The sequence below is a fragment of the Doryrhamphus excisus genome, linkage group LG7, assembly GCF_037039965.1.
Source record: "Doryrhamphus excisus strain RoL-2023G ecotype Guam linkage group LG7, RoL_Dexc_Guam_v1.1, whole genome shotgun sequence".
Taxonomy (NCBI): domain Eukaryota; kingdom Metazoa; phylum Chordata; class Actinopteri; order Syngnathiformes; family Syngnathidae; genus Doryrhamphus; species Doryrhamphus excisus.
In genome coordinates this window covers 20,925,013-20,948,982 of record NC_136363.1, presented here as the reverse complement: position 1 = coordinate 20,948,982, position 23,970 = coordinate 20,925,013, and the positions used below count along the sequence as shown (strand labels likewise).

General features: G+C 43.9%; 1 protein-coding gene and 1 long non-coding RNA gene across 6 annotated transcripts in view; both read left to right on the top strand.

Moving 5' to 3' along the window:
• The window catches only part of LOC144899573 (uncharacterized), a 197,976-nt gene extending 176,233 nt beyond the window's left edge, over positions 1-21,743 (top strand). For 4 of the 5 annotated variants that reach the window (XR_013627811.1, XR_013627812.1, XR_013627810.1 and 1 more), the window contains 4 exons: positions 19,880-20,042; positions 20,788-20,903; positions 20,970-21,050; positions 21,415-21,743. This is a non-coding gene — a long non-coding RNA (uncharacterized LOC144899573). The remainder of the gene's footprint in view (positions 1-19,879; positions 20,043-20,787; positions 20,904-20,969; positions 21,051-21,414) is intronic. The other variant, XR_013627813.1, reaches the window with a different exon arrangement.
• Positions 21,744-22,784: 1,041 nt separating this feature from the next.
• The window catches only part of LOC131108561 (cadherin-6-like), a 131,477-nt gene continuing 130,291 nt past the window's right edge, over positions 22,785-23,970 (top strand). Inside the window, exon 1 of the mRNA XM_078792426.1 lies at positions 22,785-22,878. The gene's annotated coding sequence lies outside the window, so the exon portion shown is untranslated. The remainder of the gene's footprint in view (positions 22,879-23,970) is intronic.

Sequence of the window (23,970 nt, the reverse complement as noted above, 5' to 3'; positions counted from 1 at the left end):
CCCCCTCCATCCACCCCCCCCAACTAACCCCAAAGAGAGAAGATCAATGTCATGTCTCCATAGTAAATGACCCATCTCCCTTCTTTATGTGCATCCATCTATCCATCTCTGCAGCTTATACTTGCTGTGCTACTAAAAGGGAAATATGAAGGTTTAAAAACATCATCATAATAAAACAAAGGCTGCGTACTCCCCCCCCCCCCAAAAAAAAGAGGGAGCCATCTGTTTGTGGCCTCCTCTATGATATGCATAATTAGACTTTTGATAACTTTTTTTTTTTTTTTCATGGCCTGATAACCAATGACGATTGCAGAGAGACAACCGTCTGATGCTGCGGCACATCTGCAACAGAAAAACATGCTTAATGGTGTTTTATTTATTAGCTCCAAGTATGGAGCCCGACTAGTCTTTTTGAAGTTTCATGCCATCTTTGAGTATGTTTCCATGCAGTCAAATAACCCGATCATAACCACAACATTAGCAATAAACACGCTTCGGTACAGCCATGTAAACACTATTAACACTATTTTTAAAAACCTGAATATTACCTGAATGTGGGGTCATGTATACGTCTATTAGGAAATCTCAATATTAATTTGTGTTCTACGCATGTAGTATCTTTGCAACTACTTCAAAACACGCTAGCGTGGTGAAAGTACTGCAAAATCTGTCAGAAGGTGAGTGAGAAATTAAACATAACAGTTTTTGTACGCAGGCATCTTCATCCAAAGTGTCCAGAAGGGTGTTGGTGGATGTTGGCAGGATATGGATGGCAAAGTACAGGTGGTGGGTCGGTACTAGCATCAAAGTACTAGCAAAAGCATTGATTATCTGCTGTTATTATGCTGCTGTTGTTGGATACAGGAAGTGGAAATGAGGTGCATTGCGTCGAGACGTTTTTTTTTTTGTCACATCACACAGTTTCAGAAATCGGTCTATTGACATTAACCCGAATATAAAAATGTAGTAATTTGAGGAAAATCCCTCCCGAGCCAGGCTTCGCTACACATTTAATTTTAAGCTAGAGTTGTGGCAGCTGTACGTTGGGCCTTTTTGTTGCATTTTAGCATCAGCTCAATCAACAACAGCGCCCCTTTGTGGTTGAAATCAGGTGCTGCACTTTATTTTAAGATGTCGTAAAGGCCCCCCCCCCCAAAAAAAAAAATCTGTCCTTCAAATTATACTATGACGTGATTGTGTCATGGCCAAAGAGGCTGCAGAGTGCTTCATGCGTGGCGTTTGTCCCAATGCAGATGATATATTTATGCCTTGGAGGAGGTCTGAGTCCTTTACAAGTGCTTCCATGTTATTTTCCAAAGCAGTACTTCCACCGCCAGCCTAAAGGTCGCTTGTTTTGCAATGGCTCGCTAACATGAAAGTAAATAAAGAAAGGAGTAGTAAGTGGAATCAAACGTATGAGCACACATTCATCCATCACCGACCGTCGTCGGTTGAGGAGGTAAAAGGTCGCCCCCGGCAGTTAACCTTTATTGGCTTTAATCGTTCGCAGGCGCAATCAAGCGTGTTCTGGATCCCGAGAGGGCGAAGGGTGACGCCGCCCCGCCAGGTTCTCGTCATGTACACACATTTGGAGGCGAGTTCTCTTTAAGAAGTTTTGCTAACCCCGCTAATGCTAAGACACAGTCGCCAATTAACAATTAAGTTTCTGGAAAATATCAGTTCCCAACTAAAAGATACATTTTAAGCATAATTTAATTCACACCATTCATACCTATGGACAATTTGGAGTCGCCAATTAACAATTAAGTTTCTGGAAAATATCAGTTCCCAACTAAAAGATACATTTTAAGCATAATTTCATTCACACCGTTCATACCTATGGACAATTTGGAGTCGCCAATTAACAATTAAGTTTCTGGAAAATATCAGTTCCCAACTAAAAGATACATTTAAAGCATAATTTAATTCACACCATTCATACCTTTGGACAATTTGTAGTCGCCAATTAACAATTAAGTTTCTGGAAAATATCAGTTCCCAACTAAAAGATACATTTTAAACATTGCGCAGGGAGAACATGCAAACTCCACACAGAGATGGCCGAGGGTGGAATTGAACTCAGGTATCCTAGCTGTGAGGCCTGTGCGCTAACCACTCGTCCACCGTGCAACAGGGTTTAATAATTTAGACTTAATTATTTGTACTTGTGTGCTTTTTGACAAATTGTCACCCTTTTGTGTGCAGCCGCTTAGCAGTGGTTAGCAGTCGTCTTTTGAGGACAGAAATGTACATGTAGGTACATCGATGGCCATTGTTACATCTGAATGGAACACTAACGAGGGTGACGGGCGGAGCCCCCCCACTCCATTCAATCTTAACGACTGTTGTTAACGTTAGAAATATTTGTTTTTTTTTTTTTTGTATAATTCAAATGCACGGCTTTGTTTGATGGACTCATAGGGGCTTCCCGTGGTGCGTAGTGGTGCGTGTATCCATACATGGCAACCAGCCCGCTTGCGCTTGCAGCCAGGCAACATAATTGTCAAGGAACATGTTGGAGGAACACTCATCACTCTGCTGCCCTCCAATTAAAAGAAGCCAAAGTCTCAACATTACCTTTACCGGGAGTGCTGGGGGTTAGCTTACTGCCGGTGCTCCCCTGCAGGAACAATAAAAAGTGTCTTTCAGGGTGATTAGAGAAGATTCATAAAGCTGCCGGGTAGTTTGCATTAATTACAGCGCCATAAAATATAAATCAAGAGGAGTTTGTCGCAGTCGTGTATTAGCAAGCCGAGCGGAGCGCGCCAAAACAAGTGCAATACTTCTGCGTGAGTGACGTGCACGCTCCATTATTAACAGAACCAATTACGATGCCGTTAATTATTCAAAAGCGCCGCTTCTGCTCAGATTGCCCTCGACTTCATCAGTGATGGAGCAATGTTTGCTTGTTGGAGGCACACTTGCTTACATGTCGGGACTTTTGGAGTTGCTATTTATTCCCATTTCACACAGAACACAGAATCCCTGTCGGATAATTTGATATGTGATGGTATTTACGCCACATGTACATGTACATGTTTAGAACACAACATGGTTGGAGTGAGTGAGTCAACACTTCACAGCGGATGCTATCACACAGGAGCTGTCCCACCTCTTTTACTGCTCTGATACGGATTTTGCACAAATGTGGGCGGAAAGTTTGTGGGATCCCTGTCGGAAAATGTGATATGTGATGGTTTTGACTCCAGATGTATATTTACATGCTTAGAACACGACATGATGGGAGAAGTGAGTCAACACTTCACAGCGGATGCTATCACACAGGAGCTGTCCCACCTCTTTTACTGCTTTGATTCAGATTTTGCACAAATGTGGGCGGAAAGTTTGTGGACATATCCCGCTCAAGCGTTCCAAAATCAGCCTGTCAATTGTCTGATATCGGCTATAATATCTGAGCTGTAACAGAGGCGGGACGGCGCCTGTGTGAAAGTACCTTATGTATGCAATTTTTCCTTTTCCTTACCCGTTGAATGCAACGTTCATGGATGTCTCCTTGTGTATTTGTGTTTGTATATCCCACATGCACAAATATGATGCAGGTATTTTGCGGTATCCCTGTGTGAAAGGCTTCTGTTTACAAAATAGAGCTCGTTTGACTCCAGCATTAGCCAGACTAATAATGGCATATCTTATTCTATACTGTTGCATTATTAATTGCAGAACTGTGTCCTAAAAAGAGGACACGATAACGATAAAGCTGAGTGCTAGCTAGACTGTTTTCAGGTTAGAATCCCACATTCCAAGCAAACAGACCTGAGACAGAGCAAGAGAAATCCTATTAATAGTCCGATGCAGCCAATAAGAGCACACGTGAGAGTCGCCAGTGTGTTTCATGAGCACCAATGAGCCATTATTCTTCATATTATTTCCTCATTATGGAAGATGTAATCATCTGACTATGAGAAAGGGTCAAATGAATCATTTTTTTTTTTAAAATCAGATTACCTCCCACACTACCGCATGGATATTTCTATTCTATACTTTATGTTGTATAACTGCAGCCTGATGATGGTGTGAATGTACTGTTTAAAAAGTCGACTCGGGGTGCATAGGAGTACATTGGCGCCCGAGAGCGTAGCTCATTGCAATGCTAAATAGAAACGTGGGGCTTGCTGCTTTATCTTCCAGGCAAAACTTATCACAGCCGCTTACTTCAGCTCGGGGCTGCTTTCACGGCGTGCATTAACCAGCGCCGCGGCGCCAGAGGTCACGCACGGCAGCAGAAACCTATTCGGTGCAGGACCATGTGAGAAGCCACAAATAAACAATAACTATTGAAGATAACTATAGAAATAAATAAAAAATCAACTTGCTAAATGAATAGATCAAATGTCAGCTGATTTCGACACATGCAAGTGTTTTTTTTTGTGCAGATCAGAAACAGTGGAAGCCATTTTGTGGATTTTAATCTGTAAATTTGGCAGGACACAAGTGTAAAAAGTGATTTTGTGGCTTCTTCCACGGGCCCGCATACAGATGCAGAATGTACGGAGGAGGGGATTTCCGTCACAAAAAGCAACAAAAAGGACCTCAGTTTCTGCAAATGGCTGCCTGTGAAATTGATGTCATTTGAAAGCAGCGGCGGCTCCTGACTGCTAGCTTCCGAGAACAGGAAAATGTCAACAACTTTAGCCAGAAAACACGTGATGGTCGATTTTAGTTTTATTTATTTTTAGAATCCTTGACAAAATTGTGGGCGGCACGGTGGTCGAGTGGTTAGCGTGCAGACCAGTGTTCGATTCCACCCTCTGCCAATGCATGCGTGGGTTTTCTCCAGGTACTCCGGTTTCCTCCCACACATGCTAGGTTAATTAGCGACTCCAAATTGTCCATAGGTATGAATGTGAGTGTGAATGGTTGTTTGTCTATATGTGCCCTGTGATTGGCTGGCCACCAGTCCAAGGGTGTGCCCCGCCTCTCGCCTGAAGACAGCTGGGATAGGCTCCAGCACCCCCCCGTGACCCTTAGAAAATTAATGAATGAATGACAAAATTGTATAGAAATGCTGACATGCCCGTCAAAGTGATGCCCCCTTGTGGATGAGTGGAGCATATGCATGTTCCAGAAGCAATCTTATCAAAATGTTTCAAGAAGAAATTGGCTGTGAAACCTGAAAAAAAAATGAATTCTAAGGGTTTGGGCATAAAAAAATAGTTTTACTGACCAGTAGAAGTCTTATTTTATTAGTTTCAATCTTTTTCCGTTTTTTTAGTAATCAGCAGTAGAACATACAGTCATAATAATATTCATAAAATGCACTTCTGTCACCTTGTAATGCTTAAAACCGCATGACATGATTGTGGAGTTGCATCATCACCTCCTCGTGCTGAATATCATCATCATCAATTTTTTAAGACAAAATCCTAATGTTTGTCACATTCAGAGATAGGAAAACAGGTAAATAATAAATGAGCACATTTGGAGCAGCGTCCAGTGAGTCCTGTGGGACCGGTGTCCTGATACTTGAGATTGGGGGGGTGGGTGGTGGGAAACATGATCATTGCAGGCAGACCGTGGCACATTCTCACATTTAACTTTTCTTGCAAGCTTTGAGGAGGTGCCAGTGTGAAAGTTGTTTTGCGGAGGCGGCCCATCACACACACACACACACACACACACACACACACGGAACCGCGAGGTGTTTCCGGAATGAGCTTCTCTGATTGAGGATAAGGACGGTGACATTAGATATCCCGGCGGGAAGAGGATGGGCGATTAATCTCATTGCAGGTGATGATGTGTCTGAAGTGACTCGCTTGTGCTGCCGGTGTCGGCCTCGGTCTGGGAATGCTCCTTTGGCGATGGAGGCCAAGGCGAGCGTCCGTGCATTGATTGCACTGACGATTTGATTAAACTCTCAGGCCACGCTGCAAATGTAAGACAATAGCATCGGCATAATCTCACCCCCCCACCCCTTGAGGTCGCCCCTAATGCAGTTTAACAATATGGCCGTGCACTAGTGCGTAATGGCTTGGCCGGGACATCGGTGTGTGCTAGCATATACTCGTGCAGCTACTTTTAGCATTACGCATTTAGCAGTTTCTATTTCCACACATCTCGCTTGGAGGGCTGGTGCAGCCTATTGGTGCTAACAACATCTTAGCAAACCTCATTAGCGCCTCTCCTCTCAAACATCATCATGTGCATTAAGACTCGGCGGGGGGGGGGCTAAAACCCCAGCAAAGCTTTATGATGATGTGGAATTTTGCATTTCAATTTACGGTTTGGTTTGATTTTATTATTTTTTTTTAACTTTAGTTTTTTTTACTTTTATTTATTTACTGTTTAACATGAATAACATTTTTTGAAATTTCTGAAAATTGGCCCTTATTACCCAGAAAATTGTCCCGTATTACCCTGAAAATTGGCCCGTATCACCCTGAAAATTTGCCCTTATTACCCAGAAAATTGTCCCGTATTACCCTGAAAATTGGCCCGTATCACCCTGAAAATTTGCCCTTATTACCCTGAAAATTGTCCCTTATTACCCTGAAAATTGTCCCTTATTACCCTGAAAATTGTCCTTTATTACGCCAAAAATTGTCCCTTATTGCCCCGAAAAATTGTCCCTTATTACCCTGAAAATTGTCCTTTATTACGCCAAAAATTGTCCCTTATTGCCCCGAAAAATTGTCCCTTATTACCCTGAAAATTGTCCTTTATTACGCCAAAAATTGTCCCTTATTGCCCCGAAAAATTGGCCCTTATTACCCTGAAAATTGGCCCTTATTACCCTGAAAATTGTCTTTTATTACCTCGAAAATTGTCCCTTATTGCCCTGGAAAATTGTCCCTTATTGCCTCGAAAATTTATATACATTTTATACAAAAGGCGATTAAATTCAACATGGAGATAAAGATAATTACACATTATTCATCAACAGTTGTGTTGTTTGATTCAATAATACAGTGGCGCCTTGGTTAATGTCAGAACGTACGACTCAAACCAAACTGTACTCTAACCAAAGCAAACATTCCCATTGAAAATAATGGAAATTCAATCCAGACGTTTCAGACATTTTACAGACAAAGATTGTCGTTTTACACGCAGCAAATAATTCAAAAGATCCATGGAGGATACCTGGTGATGGTTGCCATGTTCGATTCCCCATGCTGCAGGATTTTGGCTGATAAAGTTGGAAAAATGTAGCATTCAATTCATAGCTGCTGTGGAACTCAGACCATTGTGCATATTGTTGTAAGACTTTTAGGATGATTTGGGGTGCATGAGAAAGTAGTGTCATGTAACAACACTGTTGAGTGCGCCCCCAAATGAAGCCAACGTGTCTTTTGGCCCTTCAAGGGGTCAGCATCCATGAGAGTTGTTGTATGAGGAATACGGAGCGCTTCGGCATGAAGTTTGTATTCCCACTTTTAAATCAGATTTCCCGCTGAAGTGAGATCCGCTTGTTCCCAAGAAGAACTTTTTTTATTTTCCAGCTCATTGTGTCTACTCGACTCACTCCATTAACGCGGCGGCTGCTCCGGCGAATCCCTGTAATGACGACAATTAACCTGGAATAACAGCAATATTAGAAACTCCAATCGGCGGCCCCGGCGACGCATGCTAATCGACTCCGCCGTTATTAATTTTGACATTAGGTTCCAATTAAAGATAGCAAAACACTGATTTCATTTTCTTTTTCGTTTAATGCGCGCAGATAAAGAAGCCATTGATCACACCTGAGTGACTCGCCGTGTGTGCGGCTAATTAAAGAGACAGATTGCAATTAAGATTAAAGACGCTCAAAGTTTTCCGAGGTGCAACAATTTTTCCTTTTTGCTGTTGCAAAGAATGTGATGTCACATGACCCGAGGGGGACAACAATCGGCCCCGTCGACACTGGACAATCGGAGAAGGAAAAGAAAGGGAATGCATACAATTTTGGGATCGATTATTCGGTAATAAGTCAATAAATAGATGGGGTTTTTGGGCCTACGGGGGGGGGGTGTATTTGGATTGCGGGACCATTTGCAAACATGCTGTAATTGTCAAAGTACGCAAACCCTTCGAGGTGAGCTTGTTGTCGGGAAGGCCAGCTCATTAAAAACAATGCGGCGACTCGTGTGCATAATTACACTTTTCCTTGGATTTTTTTTTTTTTTTCCTCTCCATGCAAATGCTGACCTGATTTTCCTAATAAGTCAAAGCCAGCCAGCCGGTCGCCCGGCCTGGAGACGTTCCAGCTCCGTGACGTTGAAAGCGATGCGTACTAATTAAATGAAATATTCCTGATGCGACGGGCATCCCGAGCAGCGGGACAGTGTCTTGATTGGCGCGGCGGTCTACTTATTATTGGACCCTACCTTTTTTTTTTTTTTTTTTTTCTCCCCCGAGTGTGATTCCACATGCAGATCCCTTGCCTAATGCGGAGAATGTGATTTGTCATCCATTATTCATCCCGCCATGACCTTCTTCAAGTCACCGTAATGAGCCGGGATTCTCGTCCGGAGGAGTCGCTGCTAAACTTTGGTGATTTCAACCTCAACAAGGCAAATACTACGTAATGTACGTTCATCTGTCACACACCAGGAAGTACTATGTGTTGTTTACACCATGTTGTTGCTAAAAACTAGACTTGAGTTGAGTCTAAATGGAAGCCATCATTAATAATCAGGATTCCGGTCCTAGCACTAAATCTGTGATCCACCTTAGTACTTACCATAAGGACTTGGGTCATCCCGAGAAGCAAAACCTCATTGGTCCAGCCGTGTAGTCCATTGTCTTACAGGCTGGCCAATGATCCCGAGTAAGTCATCTTCCGGCTTCCGTTTAACAGTCGGAATAATTAGGCTGCTTTTGTGGTTAGCAGCCAGGTTGCAAATTGATTGCGCTTCAACTGTTAGTGGTTTTATTAAAATCGCACTTGTTACCAGGGTGGTTGGCTGTCCAATATCATGTTTTACATTGTGGTGTGTGTGTGTGTGTGTGTGTGTGTGTGTGTGCACATACAGCATGGCGATGTGTGGTATTAAGTGTCCTCTTCCATGAAAAGAGTCATTCAGTAATGGCGCCACGATGTACAATACGTCCAATACTTCCAATCTTTCTCTTAGGCTTTTTACACCAGCTCGGGGGAAAAAGAAGGAAAAGTACAAGAGGTAATTAGCAACGCTGAATTAATCAGAAATGGGAAAATTATTCTTATTAAGCATGTTCTTAAGTTCATCCATGGAATGATTTTTTTCATTATTGTAAGTCTCATTAATTAAAAAAAATGGTTTGGTCTTAGAATTTCTGGCCTTTTTTAAAGATGAAAACATTTGTAGAAGGTCATTTTAGCTAATGGAAAAACTTGAGGAAAATATCGGAACACAACTCTTTTACTGACTTCGCGAAATTTGAGTCTCCGTCGATCACCAGTGAGTCAGTGAAACACGAGTCTTTGAGGACCTAGGAGTCGGTGAAGCACCGTGAGTCAGTGGAACTTGAGTTTTGGTCGAGCGCCCTTGAGTCAGTGAAACTCTAGTCTTTGTCGAGCATCTGTGAGTCAGTGAAACATGAGTCTTTGAGGACCTAAGACCTAGGAGTCGGTCAAGCACCCGTGAGTCAGTGAAACTTGAGTTTTGGTCGAGCGCCCTTGAGTCAGTGAAACTCTAGTCTTTGTCGAGCATCTGTGAGTCAGTGAAACATGAGTCTTTGAGGTCCTAGGACCTAGGATTCGGTCAAGCACCCGTGAGTCAGTGAAACTTGAGTTTTGGTCGAGCGCCCTTGAGTCAGTGAAACTCTAGTCTTTGTCGAGCATCTGTGAGTCAGTGAAACATGAGTCTTTGAGGACCTAGGACCTAGGAGTCGGTCAAGCACCCGTGAGTCAGTGAAACTTGAGTTTTGGTCGAGCACCCTTGAGTCAGTGAAACTCTAGTCTTTGTCGAGCATCTGTGAGTCAGTGAAACATGAGTCTTTGAGGTCCTAGGACCTAGGAGTCGGTCAAGCACCCGTGAGTCAGTGAAACTTGAGTTTTGGTCGAGCACCCTTGAGTCAGTGAAACTCTAGTCTTTGTCGAGCATCTGTGAGTCAGTGAAACATGAGTCTTTAGTCCAAACCGTGGGTCCCTAAAACTGGAGAGGGGGATAAAGAGGCAGGGATCAGAAATGTCGCTTTGTTTTGTAAGCTAACTGAGACGAGTAGCGTTGAATACCGATTCAGTGAAAAAGTTTTGAATGACTTGTTTATGACTTTCACATCTGTAGAAGAAAGTCATTTGTGGAAAACACACAATAAAACGGTGGATTGTTCATGTAGATGATTGGGGTTAGATGGTTTAATATAAACATATTTCCAACAATAATAATTATTACCAGCATCTAGTTGTCCCTTTAGAAGTAAAAGACAGATTGCATGCTGAAAAAGTACTAAAAGTAGTCAATGTTCATGTGGACGTTATCATCCTTGGTAGGTACTCTGAGTCAGCTAATCACCGCCAGCTAATGACGCATCAGATGTTTTTTTTCCACAACAAAGACCAAGCTTAATGGTTGTTTAAAATGAAAAAATGAATTTCCAGATGGTTTAACACCGAGCGGCCACACAAACATTCTCAGAAGCCCTCCGAGCATTTCAGGGGGTCGTGTTATGTCGATGATGTTGGTGTTATCAAGCTGTGCAGAACACATGCTGGCCGGCCGGGGAAGGAAAAAATAATGCCACTCCAAATTTCCCTCAAGTTTTTTGTTGTCCCAGAAGAAAACACAAACCTTTCATAGGTAAAACAAGGTGAAAAGTCTAGCTAGAGCGTTTAAAATATAGAAAATGGCATAAATGTTGGTGGTTATTGGGGACATAACGGTACTGGTATTGGTAATCAGATTATTCTGATGTTTAAGCCAAGGTAAAGGCCAACCGTTGAGTCAAACCGTGACATTGAGGTACGTACCAACGATGACCATAAAACCGAGGCGCATACTGAACTCTGAACTTAAACCAGAGGTAGGGACTGAACCGTGACGGGCCAAATGCTGACCCTAAAACCGAGGTACATGGCGAACCTTGAACTTCAAACCGAGGTTGGTACTGAACCAGGTCCAACAGAACCATGACCTTAAAACTGTCATTGAAACCAAGGTATGCACCAAACCGTGACCGTATAACTGGGATCCATACCCAAATTTTACCCTAAAATTGTATCAAACTATGACGTATCGTTACATCCTTTGTGGTTACACAGGCTTAGTTCATCCATCCACCCATCCATCATCCATCCACTCCTCCAACCATCCATCCACCCATCCACTCCTCCAACCATCTATCCATCCATCCACCCACCCATCCATACATCCAACCATCTACCCAACCTTCCCACCATCCATCAATCCACCCATCCATCCATCCACCCATTCATCCACCCATCCATCCATCCATCCATCCATCCACCCATTCTTCCATCCATCCATCCAACCACCCACCCATTCATCCATACACCCACCCACCCATCCATCCATCCATCCATCCATCCATCCATCCATCCATCCATTCACCCACCCATACATCCACCCATTCATCCATCCATCCACCCACCCAACCATCCCAACCTCCATCCATCAATCCACCCGCATATTCATTCCATCCATCCATTCAACCATCCATCCCTCCATCCATCCACCCGCATATTCATTCCATCCAACCATCTTCCCAACCTTCCCACATCCATCCATCCACCCATTCATCCATCCATCCAACCACCCATTCTTCCATCCATCCAACCACCCATTCTTCCATCCATCCAACCACCCATTCATCCTTCCATCCATCCATCCATCCATCCATCCAACCCTGTGTCAGTTAAGTTCCGAAGACGAGATGCTCCTACACCTTGTCTGCAAAAACCCGACTGCGACCGCAAAACTAGCGGCAGCTGTGGCTGTCTCCTCGTGGATGGATTAATGTCTCGTAATCACGCTTTAATTATCACGCCCATCTGCCCGTGTACTTCCTGCGACTGCGGCACCTTGTTAAAAAAAAGAAATAAATAAGCAAAAGGCCCAGCTGAAAGCCAAACACGCCTCCCCCAGGAGCGGCTTGAAATGTCACCAGGCGGGTGACTTCTTCTTCGAGGAAGGCTGCCATGTTGCCTTCCAAGAACATTTGGAGACAGTTGGCGGGGGGGGGATGGGATTCCAGGTTCAATGCCAGCAGTCATGGCGGCCTGCAGGACCCCAGTGTCCTTCATGTGTTCCTTGTACAGAAGTATGTTTACTATGCAGTGAGTCGCCGAGTAATTGTGTCTTTAGTGTCACGGGCCAGGGCTGCACGAGTGCTGTCGGCACAGGGGGAGCTGTGGTTCACTGAAGGAAAACATTGTGTAGCAAAAGGTGAGCACCATGGGGGGAGGCTTTACCAACATAAGCAGCCCAAGCACACCTCCCAGATGATCCGAGTGTCTTGCTGAGGACTTGAACCCAATCGAGCACCTGAGGGGCATGCTTAAGGTGGAAGAGTCACTAACCAGTGATGTCACCACAGAGCAATGGAAGAGGATTTCAGTAACAACCTCTGCTGCTCTGCTCGATTCCCGTGCCCAAGAGGATTAAGGCAGTGCTCAGCTAGACCGCTAGCTTAGCTGTGCATTAGAACGTCGAGTAAACCTGACTCCCCAACACGTGGACCTGCTGGCCAATGTGGAGTTGGTGGAACCCAAACAACGTAGGCTATCATTATCGGAGCTGTTATTGCGCCACACAAGGTGATGTTTCAGCAGAGATGACGGCCGCTGCGTTGCACGCCCGCCTTCCCCGGCGAGGAAGTGTACACATTTCTTATTTCCTAGCGTGGCAGAGTCAGCAGCCATAATTAGCCGTGCACACAATCGCTTTTCCACACAGAGAAATTTCTGCATCGGTTTGCACTGATCAAAGCTACGTGAGCGTTTGTCTGCTTTCCCTCGGAATTTGTTTGGTATCTCATTAAAAGTTGCTCTGTTTATCTTTCGCCATAACTTAATTGCCGGCGGTGGAAACAGATGTCTCGACACCTTTCATTAGGAGAGGCCGGGCTGCCGGGATCCAAGAGCGGCGCTCCGCAGGCCGCCACAAAGACGAGGGAAAATGCGCGCTCATTGGATTAGCGGCGGAGTCAAATGAAAATTAAATAGCGTCTTAATTTAGCTTTCAGCTGAACAACACAACATTCTTTGGAGTTTAATGAGTCTCCATCGAACGCTCACGCCGAGTGTTGCATGACGAGGAGTTTAATTACGTTAGAAAGCAAATATATGACGCCGTACTTTTTTTTTTTTTTGCGTCTCTTTGGCGGTCACCAGGGCGAAACAACACAGGCGGCGTTTATAGGGATGTAATGAAGCGCGCCGTAGAGGTCGTGTTGTCGTACGTCGTACTCGGGAACGCGGATTGGGGCTAAAAGCGACATGCTTGGCAGGAAATTGAATGACAAACACAGACTTCGCGCTTGTTTATTTCTCATTTAGTCAACACAAACAGATGAATTTATCACCTGGGCTGTCTTAATGTAACAGGTTCCGCTTCGTGCAGCTGTAATTTAGAGAATAAAGTAGAAATATTCCGAGATATGTAGTATTTAAAGACAGTACCTTATGTCAGATATGTATTCTAGGTGAGTATTCATGTTTTTAGGATCAACATTTTAATGTTTTCTCCTTGTTTGATGTTACACAGGCCAATAGAATATAGCCGCAAATGACCCTAGAGCAGGGGTGGGCAAACAACGGCCCAGGGGCCACATGCGGTCCACCAAGCGTTTGAATCCGGCCCGCCAGTTGCTTTCAAGTATTCAAAAAAAAAAAACGTAACAAAACTGTAAAATTCAAATGCATAGTTTTTGTCTGATGAGAACATACAACTGATAGTATGACATCTTTATAGATAAAATAGTGCATGTGTGTTATATGTATGTTCTGGTCCCCCGGACAATTTTAACTCAACGCAGCCCACGAGTCAAAAAGTTTGCCCACCTTTGCCCTAGAGCCTCACCTTGGTCACCACTGATCTACGTATGTGAAAGTAAAATGAACATGGATTCATATGATGGACCAACCACTACTTTTAAATGTAATATTGGATTATAATTGATATTCCTAATCCCTTATTAGCTCCTCAGATGTGACGGAAGTAGACTGAGTCTTATCAATCGGTTCTGGTACAAAAAAGCGTGATCATCATTTAACAAACGAGCAATGACTTATGGACAAATAGTCTTGAATGGCGGCCATATTTTCCCATAACCTGGGTCAAATCTGCGACAGGTGCCCTAAAAACGTGCAGCAGATGATTCTATGGCACACCTAAAAGTTACTGTGCATGTTTTGTACAGCTGTGTGAGAAATTTCAAGTCAATCTGACATATGGGTTTAATTACAGCGCCATTGTGTGGTTTATTTTTTTTTAGAAAACTAACACAGTAGACCAGACAACGTAGTACAGGTGCATGTTTTGACACCCGTTTATGTGCGGCGGTTTCGAGGTAGAGCTGCCAAAAAAAAAAAAAAAAAAAAAAAAAACTCATCCAGTTCCAACAGATCATGTGCCGCTAATAAATCACACATTCCGGTAAAGCGTATGTTGTCCGTCCTCTGCTGGGCTGTCCTGTCAAAGGAGCCATCAGGGTTCCTCCTTTATCATCATCCTGCTCAGCACTGCGGCAGATAAATCCCCGTGACGCTTCGCCATTGCCGCTTATCATCGGCGCCATGATGCGGTCGCAGCACACGCAGCGAAAAGAAGACTGATCTCCTCCGTGCAGGAAGTCGCGACTACTTGCCAGATTGTCACTTTTTTTTTTCCCTCCTCCTTCTTCTTCTTCTTCTTTTCCACCCAAGTCAGCTCATTTCACACGGACAGTAATTGAAGTTGCCAAGTCGACATGATTCTAGTTGAGATTTTTTTTTTTACATCTTGATCAGTGGGGAATCGGAAAGTACTTGACAGGAAGGACAGGCTGCTTTTGGAATGTTCCCGCTTTGAATGACAGCAAAGCCAAATCCTTGTCATCAGTACGATAAGACGGAGATAACTTAGAATTTTAGTCACTGCTTGTCCTCGGTGTACCGGCGTCCCGCAACACTTTGCGGTTTGAATTCCGTGGCATAAATTAAGAATTTAAGCATAACAATTTAAGGCATTCAGAAGACACATTCAAAGATGTGATATGTATTATTCTATACTGGTCACTAGGTGTCAGTAATGAGACAATAGCCACCACAGGAAGTACGCTGTCAAGAAAATCAAAGAACTCCCAATGTTTATATGTATGTGTGTAGTTCATGGCAGAAGGGAAAAAGCTGTTTTTGTGGCAGGAGCTTTTACTCTGAATGGGAGCGTAGCGTCCCTCCTGAGGGGAGAGGGACAAACAGATTGTTGTCCAGGGTGGGAAGGGTCAGCCGTGATCAGAGTCTTGGAGACATACACGTCCTGGAGAGACGTGAGGCTGCAGCCGATCACCTTCTATGCGGCACGCACAATGCTCTGCAGTCTGGCAGTGGCCCCGGTGACGGACTCAATGGCGGTCTTGTAGAAATGCACCAGAATTTTGGATGGAAGAACATACTCTGCTGGGCCCCAAAAATTCATTCATTCATTCATTCATATTGTACCGTCGCTAGCCAATCACAGGACACATATAGACAAACAACCATTCACACTCACATTCATACTTATGGAGAATTTGGAGTCGCTAATTAACCTAGCATGTTTTTGGAATGAGGGAGGAAACCGGAGTACCCAGAGAAAACCCACGCATGCACGGGGAGAACGTGCAAACTCCACACAGAGATGGCCGAGGGTGGGATTGAACTGGGGTTTCCTAGCTGTGAGGTGTGCGCGCTAACCACTCGACCACCGTGCAACAAAGTTTCACAATCATCAGACAAATGTTAAGTGACTTCAACTCAAATGTTCCACACACATGCTTGCTAGCCCCCTAAAGTGGTGCACTAAATATTATGATGACTTGGCTAAACACCTTAAAGTTACAGTGGGTTCTGACCTACGTCAGTCTAACTTAAGGGGTTTAGTAACAGCGCCACCATGTGGTGTATTGCCAGTAGCACAGGTAATACAGTCGCGGTGCATGTTTTGCATCACCTTATGCAGAGCAGTTCAAGCGTTCAAGACTTATCTTGCACAAACAAGCCCATCTCTGTTTGCTTGCCACCAACAGAAACTTTTTTGTATTTTTGCACACCCGCTGCGTGAAATTGTCCTGTCCGCCGCAGCACGCTTCACGGACCCCATGCTTCATTTGTGCACCCCAACCCCCTCCCCCGTGTTCCCGTCTAACCATGTGACACTCACAACACCACCCATGTGTATAATTGGGCTGCATTTCAGAGGGTGGAAGTTAACGTGGCGACACAAGGTCGCACCCGATCATCAATGCGTGTACCTATCATAACAGTTGGACGCCCCCCCACCCCCTACCCCATGTGGAACCTTTGGGTATGCTCATGTTTAGTAATGTGGCGTCCTTTGCTGCTGATTGCAGGGCTCAGGGTATAAATTTCATCTCCAAGACCAGACCAAGGCCAGGTACAGGGGATGAGTTTTTAGGGGGGCGGTCTACGGAGGGTTGATCTCAAAGTGGGCTTGACAAGTGTGAAAGATTTACTGGGGGCCATTTAGAGTGATCATCCCTTCCCCTTTGTCAGCAGGTAGACGCGCGTCCTTGCCGTGTCCTTGATCCGGGTTTGACGGCCAAGCAGGGAATCCTCCTCACCACCTTGGCCGCTATGATGCGCAGGCCCGGGTGGCGACTTTGCTCCCTCCCCCCCACCCCCCGCCCCGTGCCAATGTCTGTTATCCTTCCAAAGCGGGATGGGGCCTGCATCCTAACCACGTCCCGCGTCGTGCTGATTTCATTCCCCGCACTTACAGCTGTGTGGGCATGGCCGCGCTTTAATCTGCACGTGGTTATCAATCAAAAGATTATTACTGTCCTCTTGGAAGGAATTACCGTTCTTTTGTTGTCCGTTTCCACCCCCCCTCTCGTGTTCCTAATTCGCCTCTGCTTCACTTTCCTCCTTCCCTGGGGTGTCGAACTCGCTCACATCCAAGGAGAATCTCTGCAAACTCTGAAATTAAAATACGGGACCTCCCACACAAATTGGATTCAAACATCTCCATTACTCCTGCAGATGAATGAGGCGAAAAAAAAAAGATTAAGTTTAAAAATGACGGTGAGACTCTTCCACTAATTACCTAATTAGCTCAAGTGTGATGATTCTTAATCCATCCCGGTGGCGAATGCCTGATAGCGTGGATCCATATCGATAATATCACCGTGCCTGAGTTTCAACTTTTTTTTATTTATTATGGAATAGTTCACAGACAATAGGAGCAAACAATAAGACTTAAATATACAGTTCAGTTTAGTGGCAAGCACCTCCAGGGGATGAAATTCCTCTTTTTCTATTCTGTTTATTGTTTGGCATCTCTGAGTATTCAATTTCACACTTACTTCACTCTCACTGTCATAATAATGCTGTAATTACTGCTGGGGCTGTTAGTATTATGTATTAAATGTCTTGCACAACACAGCAATGTTGTAATAGCAGTAAGCAATACAAAGGCTAAAAGCTTGTAACCCCTTGGCGGGGGGGGGCAAACTGGACTGGGGCCTTAAGCAGCACCCCCTGATGTCGCTAATAAGTGTAAACTGTATTACACCAATATTTTAAAGTGCATGCAGAGGTAGATGGAACTGCTGGATGCTGACCACTTGTGGTGTTTCTAATGCAGCTATCGCCGTCTCGCTGACCGCACAGTCTGTGTATTAACAACTTTGTTGTAGAACACAACCAATGTTGTAATAGCAGTAAGGAGCAAACTGGCACCCCCAGGTACAACCTGAATAGCAACATTTTATTGTGCATGCTTAGCCAGCATTAATAGCGCTGGTGAGTGTAAACTGTATCGCACCAATATTTTAAAGTGCATGCAGAGGTAGATGGAACTGCTGGATGCTGACCATTTGTGGTGTTTCTAATGCAGCTACGGCCGTCTCGCTGACCACATGGTCCGTGTATTCACAACTTTGTCGAAGAACACAACCAATGTTGTAATAGCAGTAAGTAGCAAACTGGTACAACCTGAGTAGCAACATTTTATAGTGCATGCTCAGCCAGTATTAATAGGCCAATATTTTAAAGTGCATGCAGAGGTAGATGGAACTGCCGGATTCTGACCACTTGTGGTGTTTCTAATGCGGCTACCGCCGTCTCGCTGACCGCACGGTCCGTGTATTAACAACTTTGTCATAGAACACATCAGCAACACAACCAATGTTGTGATATCAGCATTAATAGTGCTGATTAGTTCACTGTACAACCTGAGTAGCAACATTTTATAGTGCATGTAGAGCAACTGGAGGTTTGACCGCTCAATGCTTCTACTTCAGCATGTGATATTAATTAAAAGCAAACAGGAGGTTGCTTACAGCCACTTCTGTTAAGCCATTTTGCTAATTAGGATACCCTGTGGGCATTTGCGTTGCATTTGCGTTGCGTTGTTGTCCTTGAGAGACCCAAAGCACTTCCTGCCACTGACCTCCTGCAGAAGAGGTGTCATGCTAAAGCTGCTACATCAGCTACACCATCGAAAGGAGGGATTATTTAGGATTACCGTGCATTCCTGACTTTTTTTAGTCTTCACAAATACAATGTAATGATAATCTGATAATAATAATGTTTATTTATGAGTAGTGTTCATTTGTTTGGAGCGCTGTAGTAGACTGACAACTGGTTGTCTCACCCCCAAAAAAACTACGATAAAGAGCAAGATGGAGTCTTGCTGGAAAAGTGCAAGAGAAACGGCTTTAGAAGAGGCGAACTGCTCATTATTAATGGGGAAACACTCGGAAAAAAAACATCCTCAGAAGGAATTTTCATGAGCCCTGGGTTTCTAAAAATAATTTTTAAAAAGCACAGCAATATAAGGGTGCGCTTTGTGAGCGGCTGGGAGCGACTCAGCGGCCCGCTTTGAATTACGATAGCCCGGCGTTGTCTTTGAAAAGGCGCCTCATGACCAGAACAGAACAGCGGAAAAAAAAAAAAGCGTCGGATAAAACGAGTCCTGCTGATGGCGGCAAGCGGATACGTAATAAGACGGCGGAGAGTCGGCACGGCGAAAGAGAGACATCCCCGCAATTTGCTCACTTGTCGCACCCCCCCAAACGTGTGCTCTCCCATGTGATCCATCACAGCCATGATTGGAGGCGGAGGTCAAGTTAGCATCTGGACCCGTTTGGGGAGCGCCAGGGTGGGAGACCGTCCACGCTTGGCCTGTTTAAGATGATGCAAACGCTTCCTGATGGATGAAGAACCGCCTTTCCATCCATCATTCTTCCACTCTGAAGGGCCTTAATCTTCTGCAAACACAATCCTCCCTCATCTCACCTCGAGTGCTTCCAGGCGGGGGCCTTGTTGTGTCCCACGCAACCGCCTGACTGCCTTGGAGGTTCACGGCCTTGAGTGGCGTCGGGGGAGTCGCTCTTGAGCGATGCGCTTCCACGGTGTACCTGTCCCGTTATTTATTAGCGCTGTGACATGAGTAATGCTCAAGTAAATGTTTGTTGACGTGTCATTAATTGGTATCAGCCCAGACGACGCAATTCACGCCGACGATGGTGCGGGAACGGCCGCAGAACGACGAAGAATTTGACATACAAGACGCAGATTAATCACGATGAGGTCGTGGATGGCGTTATGTCGGACTCGTGCACAAAGTGACAATGATTTGTAATATTTGGGCTTCGCTCTGCATTTGTGTTTTTTTTCACTCAGCTGATTGTCGGCCATGTTGAAGTTGCTAAACGGGGCTAGCAAAAAGCAATCCCCAACACCATGACGTTAAACGTTAAAACACAACTAAAATCACACAAAATGGTTGCTCAGGCACACGGCGATGATGGAGGGAGGAGAGGAAGTGATGCCTGCCTCCTCTAGGCCAGCTCCAGCTGATTGTTAATCGCCCTCACCTGGGATGAAACGTCCAGGTGTGTCACCACTAGGGGGAGAAACACACAGGCTGTCACACCCACTACAGGACATAACAAAGGTAAAGTACCTTTTTTATGTACTTTTATGTACTTGTATGCTTACCAAACTATCATGTGGAGTTATATAGTGAATTATATAGCGTGTCACGACAATGTAAATATGGTATTTGGCAGTTTGGCTAGCATAGCTAAACTAGCATCCGCCTTCTTGGCTCTGTTAAGGTCTGGCTTTTGTCTCTAATTTGAAACTTTACCCTCATATTCCTGGTGTTTCCACCAGGAAACGACAGTATTATTCTTTTTTTTATAGTTTTCAGTGTTTTAACTGTAATAAGAAACTCATTTGCGGTCCTGTTGGATTAGCATAGCTTCCAATCAAGTTAGCAACAACAAGTACAGTAATATATCCTTTAGCCAATAAAATCAGGCCTTCAAAATAAAAGGGGCAGACTACTAAATTAAAAGTGTTGCACCACAACAGGAACTAAAAACCCACTTGTTTTAATCCGTTTTTAATGTCTAACTTTGTATACCTGACTGCTGCGCCCCGCCCGCCCCGCTTTTAGCTCTGAATTAATGTATGGATATTGTATTTTATTGCATTGTTTACTTTGTTTTTACTCAACTCTATTTTTATTTCTTTTTTCTCTACTGTAAAGCGTCTTTGAGTACTCTGAAAAGCACTATAAAAAATAAAATGTATTATTATTATAACAATGCTAATAGTTTTAATGAAATAGCCCTGTCCTCTCATGATCATTATCATCATCTAAGCTGGTATGCCGCAACTTCCTGTTTTGACAGATGTGCTAAAGCAAGAGCCCATAAGCAAGGACCATAACACGCCTTTTAGTGGTCCTCAATCTGCAGGCCAGACTTCATTAAGCAGCTCCACTTTGCACCACATCATCATTGGACTGGTGAGTATGTGAAGTTTTTATATGCTGGTGACCTTTTACAAGTTCATTAAACACTTCCTCATTCAGATCGGAGCCCAGGAAGTGATAGCCAGTTGCCCCGAGGTGTTGAGATGGGGCTTCGGGGGGGCGTCCATCCATCCGCCTTGAGTGGGTATCATTGTTTTGTTTTGGAGATGTTGTATTTTCTTGCTTTTGTGCTTCTTCAGCTGCAGATCCACTCCAGCTGCTTTTTGATTAGCCAGGAAGAACAGGAAGAACAGGAATTATTTGACCCGCTCTTGTCCAATTCCGCACGCCTCAGCATTCCTAAATCAATGCGGAAACAAAAAAAAGAGCCAGATCCCTCACATCGGTTTCTGTGTTTCTGACTCCTACGCTGATGCGAGCGCACTCCATCCCGTGCGCTGCCAGCGTCTTTGTGATGGTGGGCTGCCTGCCAGCGATGCGGGTGAAACCGGGTGGCCGCTCTCTTGAGTGTATAATCACTGTTATCTCCGCCATGTTCCCACAGGCTCAAACCATCAATCCAGCGGGGGTGAGAGCTGCCAGGAGGGGGAAGGAAAAAAACATTATTGTGAGTTATCACAGAGAACAACAAAACGAGCCTCGCATCACATGTTCCTTCGCGGCGCAGTCATCACATTCCTCACGGCCGCGGGTTAAACATCCACAAAGGTTTCCTTCCACACAATAGCAACGATAACGTTTCCGTTGCATGTTACGGACGCATCGCCGAACAATGGCTTCAGTACATCTTGAAAAGATGCAGACGATGCTGTAAACTTCATATAATGTATGCAATTTACCAGTACGCCCTTTCCTGTCACCCCATTGGCTACTCTATCCAAGCATTGCGTCACAGAATACATCATGTTTTACTATAATATCATGCTCACAATGTTGCACATGCACAAATCCACATATGCTGCGTGAAGCGTTTCCAATTTTAATCACATCGGGAGGCTTTGAAAAGTAAGAGGCTACAATAAAATATGCAAATGAGTAATAGTAGTACTTTCAAGGAGGTGCACGTGCAGTGTTGTTTAAACACTAACTTAACATCGCTTAAAGTACTGATTATTCAGTGTAAATACTTGAGATGTACTGTACATATGTGTACCTTTATGCACTGAATATATTGCTACGACTACTCTTAACGCTGTCTTGTTGTGAAGCGTCCATTTATCCTGATTTCATTCGTGTATATTTAGTTATTGTCTGTATTATACAATTACTTCATTTTTATTTTTTGTGTACTTGTTTATTTCAACCCCAAATGTAAGTCATAATTACGAGATATTTATGGGGTAAGAATGTCATAATTATCACAGGTGCACATGCAGTGTACACTAACTTAAAGTACTTATTATTGAGTGTAAATTCTTGAGATGTATTGTTTGTATACCTATATATGTACTGGATATATTGCTACGACTACTCTTAACGCTGTCTTGTTGTGAAGCGTCCATTTATATATGATTTATACTGATTTCATTCATGTATATTTATTAAGTTATTGTCTGTATTACAATACAATGCAATACAATAACTCCATTTTTATTTTTTATGAACTTATTTTTTTCAACCGCAAATGTTACGCTGCTAATGTTAATGTTATAATTACGAGATAAGAATGTCATAATTATGATATAAATATGTGCCGCCACCTCCACTTACCTCACTTTTCCCCTTAATTTTCACTTTTTATGTCATAATTGTGACATCAATGGGATTTTTTTTTTCTTTCAGTATCAGAAATACTTAACTTAATACTTAATACTTAACTTATACTGCTAATTTGTAATATATTAGTATATACACGCTATTAGTAATTGCTATAATGCTACAATGTCAGCCATCAATGCCATGTTTGTGTTGCAGAACCACGCACGGGTCATCTATCCATAACCCCGATTGGCTATGCTATGCCGGGTGCCAGGGAGGCGGAGCTTATCCAAGAGACAACAATTCCCAGGTAACTAAAAGTCACGCTAAGTGGCACCATACAAGCTAAATAAGTGCGTGCAGTCAGCCGAGTCTATTCCTGGCCGCACGCTGGATTTTAAATAAGAGCATGGTGAATTCTTACTTAGTTTGTCTTAGCGGTGTCAAGCATTTAATTGCGTCAGTTTATTGCCGAGTAGCCTGATCATTAGCGGCGTCTGGAACACCATCTACCTTCATTTAGGCTCTCGATTAAAGCGGCTACGTCAAGTGAGCGCGCCACGCTGCACTGCGCCCTTAATGCTGCTGACACCGTGTTAGCCAATGTGTCACTGTCAGAGTGTTCAGCACAAAATACTGACTGCGAGTAGGAAATTGCCTCCGGAGTTGACTGTGTGAGAGCTTTATTTGGCCAAGGCGAGTGGGAGGGTTTGACGCCGAGCGCTCTCCAGAAATATTTAATGCTCGTGAGAGAGACGTTTTTAGTGCTCAGACTTCATGGCTATGCCTACAAGTTGGGATTGGATGTGACTGATATCACTGGGGGACATTTTTTTAAAACAAACAGTGAGATGGAGGCATATGTTTGAACATAAACAATCCTTATGACTTTAGCCGCCCGGTCTAACAAGACGAGTTAGAGTACAAGTGAGTATAGCATAGCAACTAAGCCATAAGTCACTGCTTTTCCTATCGATCAGTGCTGCAGAATAACCCACAATGGAGCTAAAGAAAGTAGCAAGTGCTAGCACTTTGTTGCGGAATGTGCAGAAACACAATTTCAATTCAAGAAGTAACACACAGCAAAACATAGCGGCGGCGTCTGTTGGGATCTCAACGCCTCGTAGGCCGTCTTTGTCGGCGATCACATCTTATTACGCTCATATTACGTGTTCATGTGTCCCTTTTATTCATCATTTGTAATACTTTCTATATAATATTATTATTATCCAACTGTGAGTGACGAGGCACAATAAGAGCCAATTGTGGTCCTGCAGTGTCCCCACATCGGTCATTGGTGTGCATGACAGGAAGTTTGGTGGTATTATTGAGCTGGTGTTACGGTTATGATATTTTTGACATGCAAAGAGATGCTTTCTATGTCCATCATAGAGCAGACTAA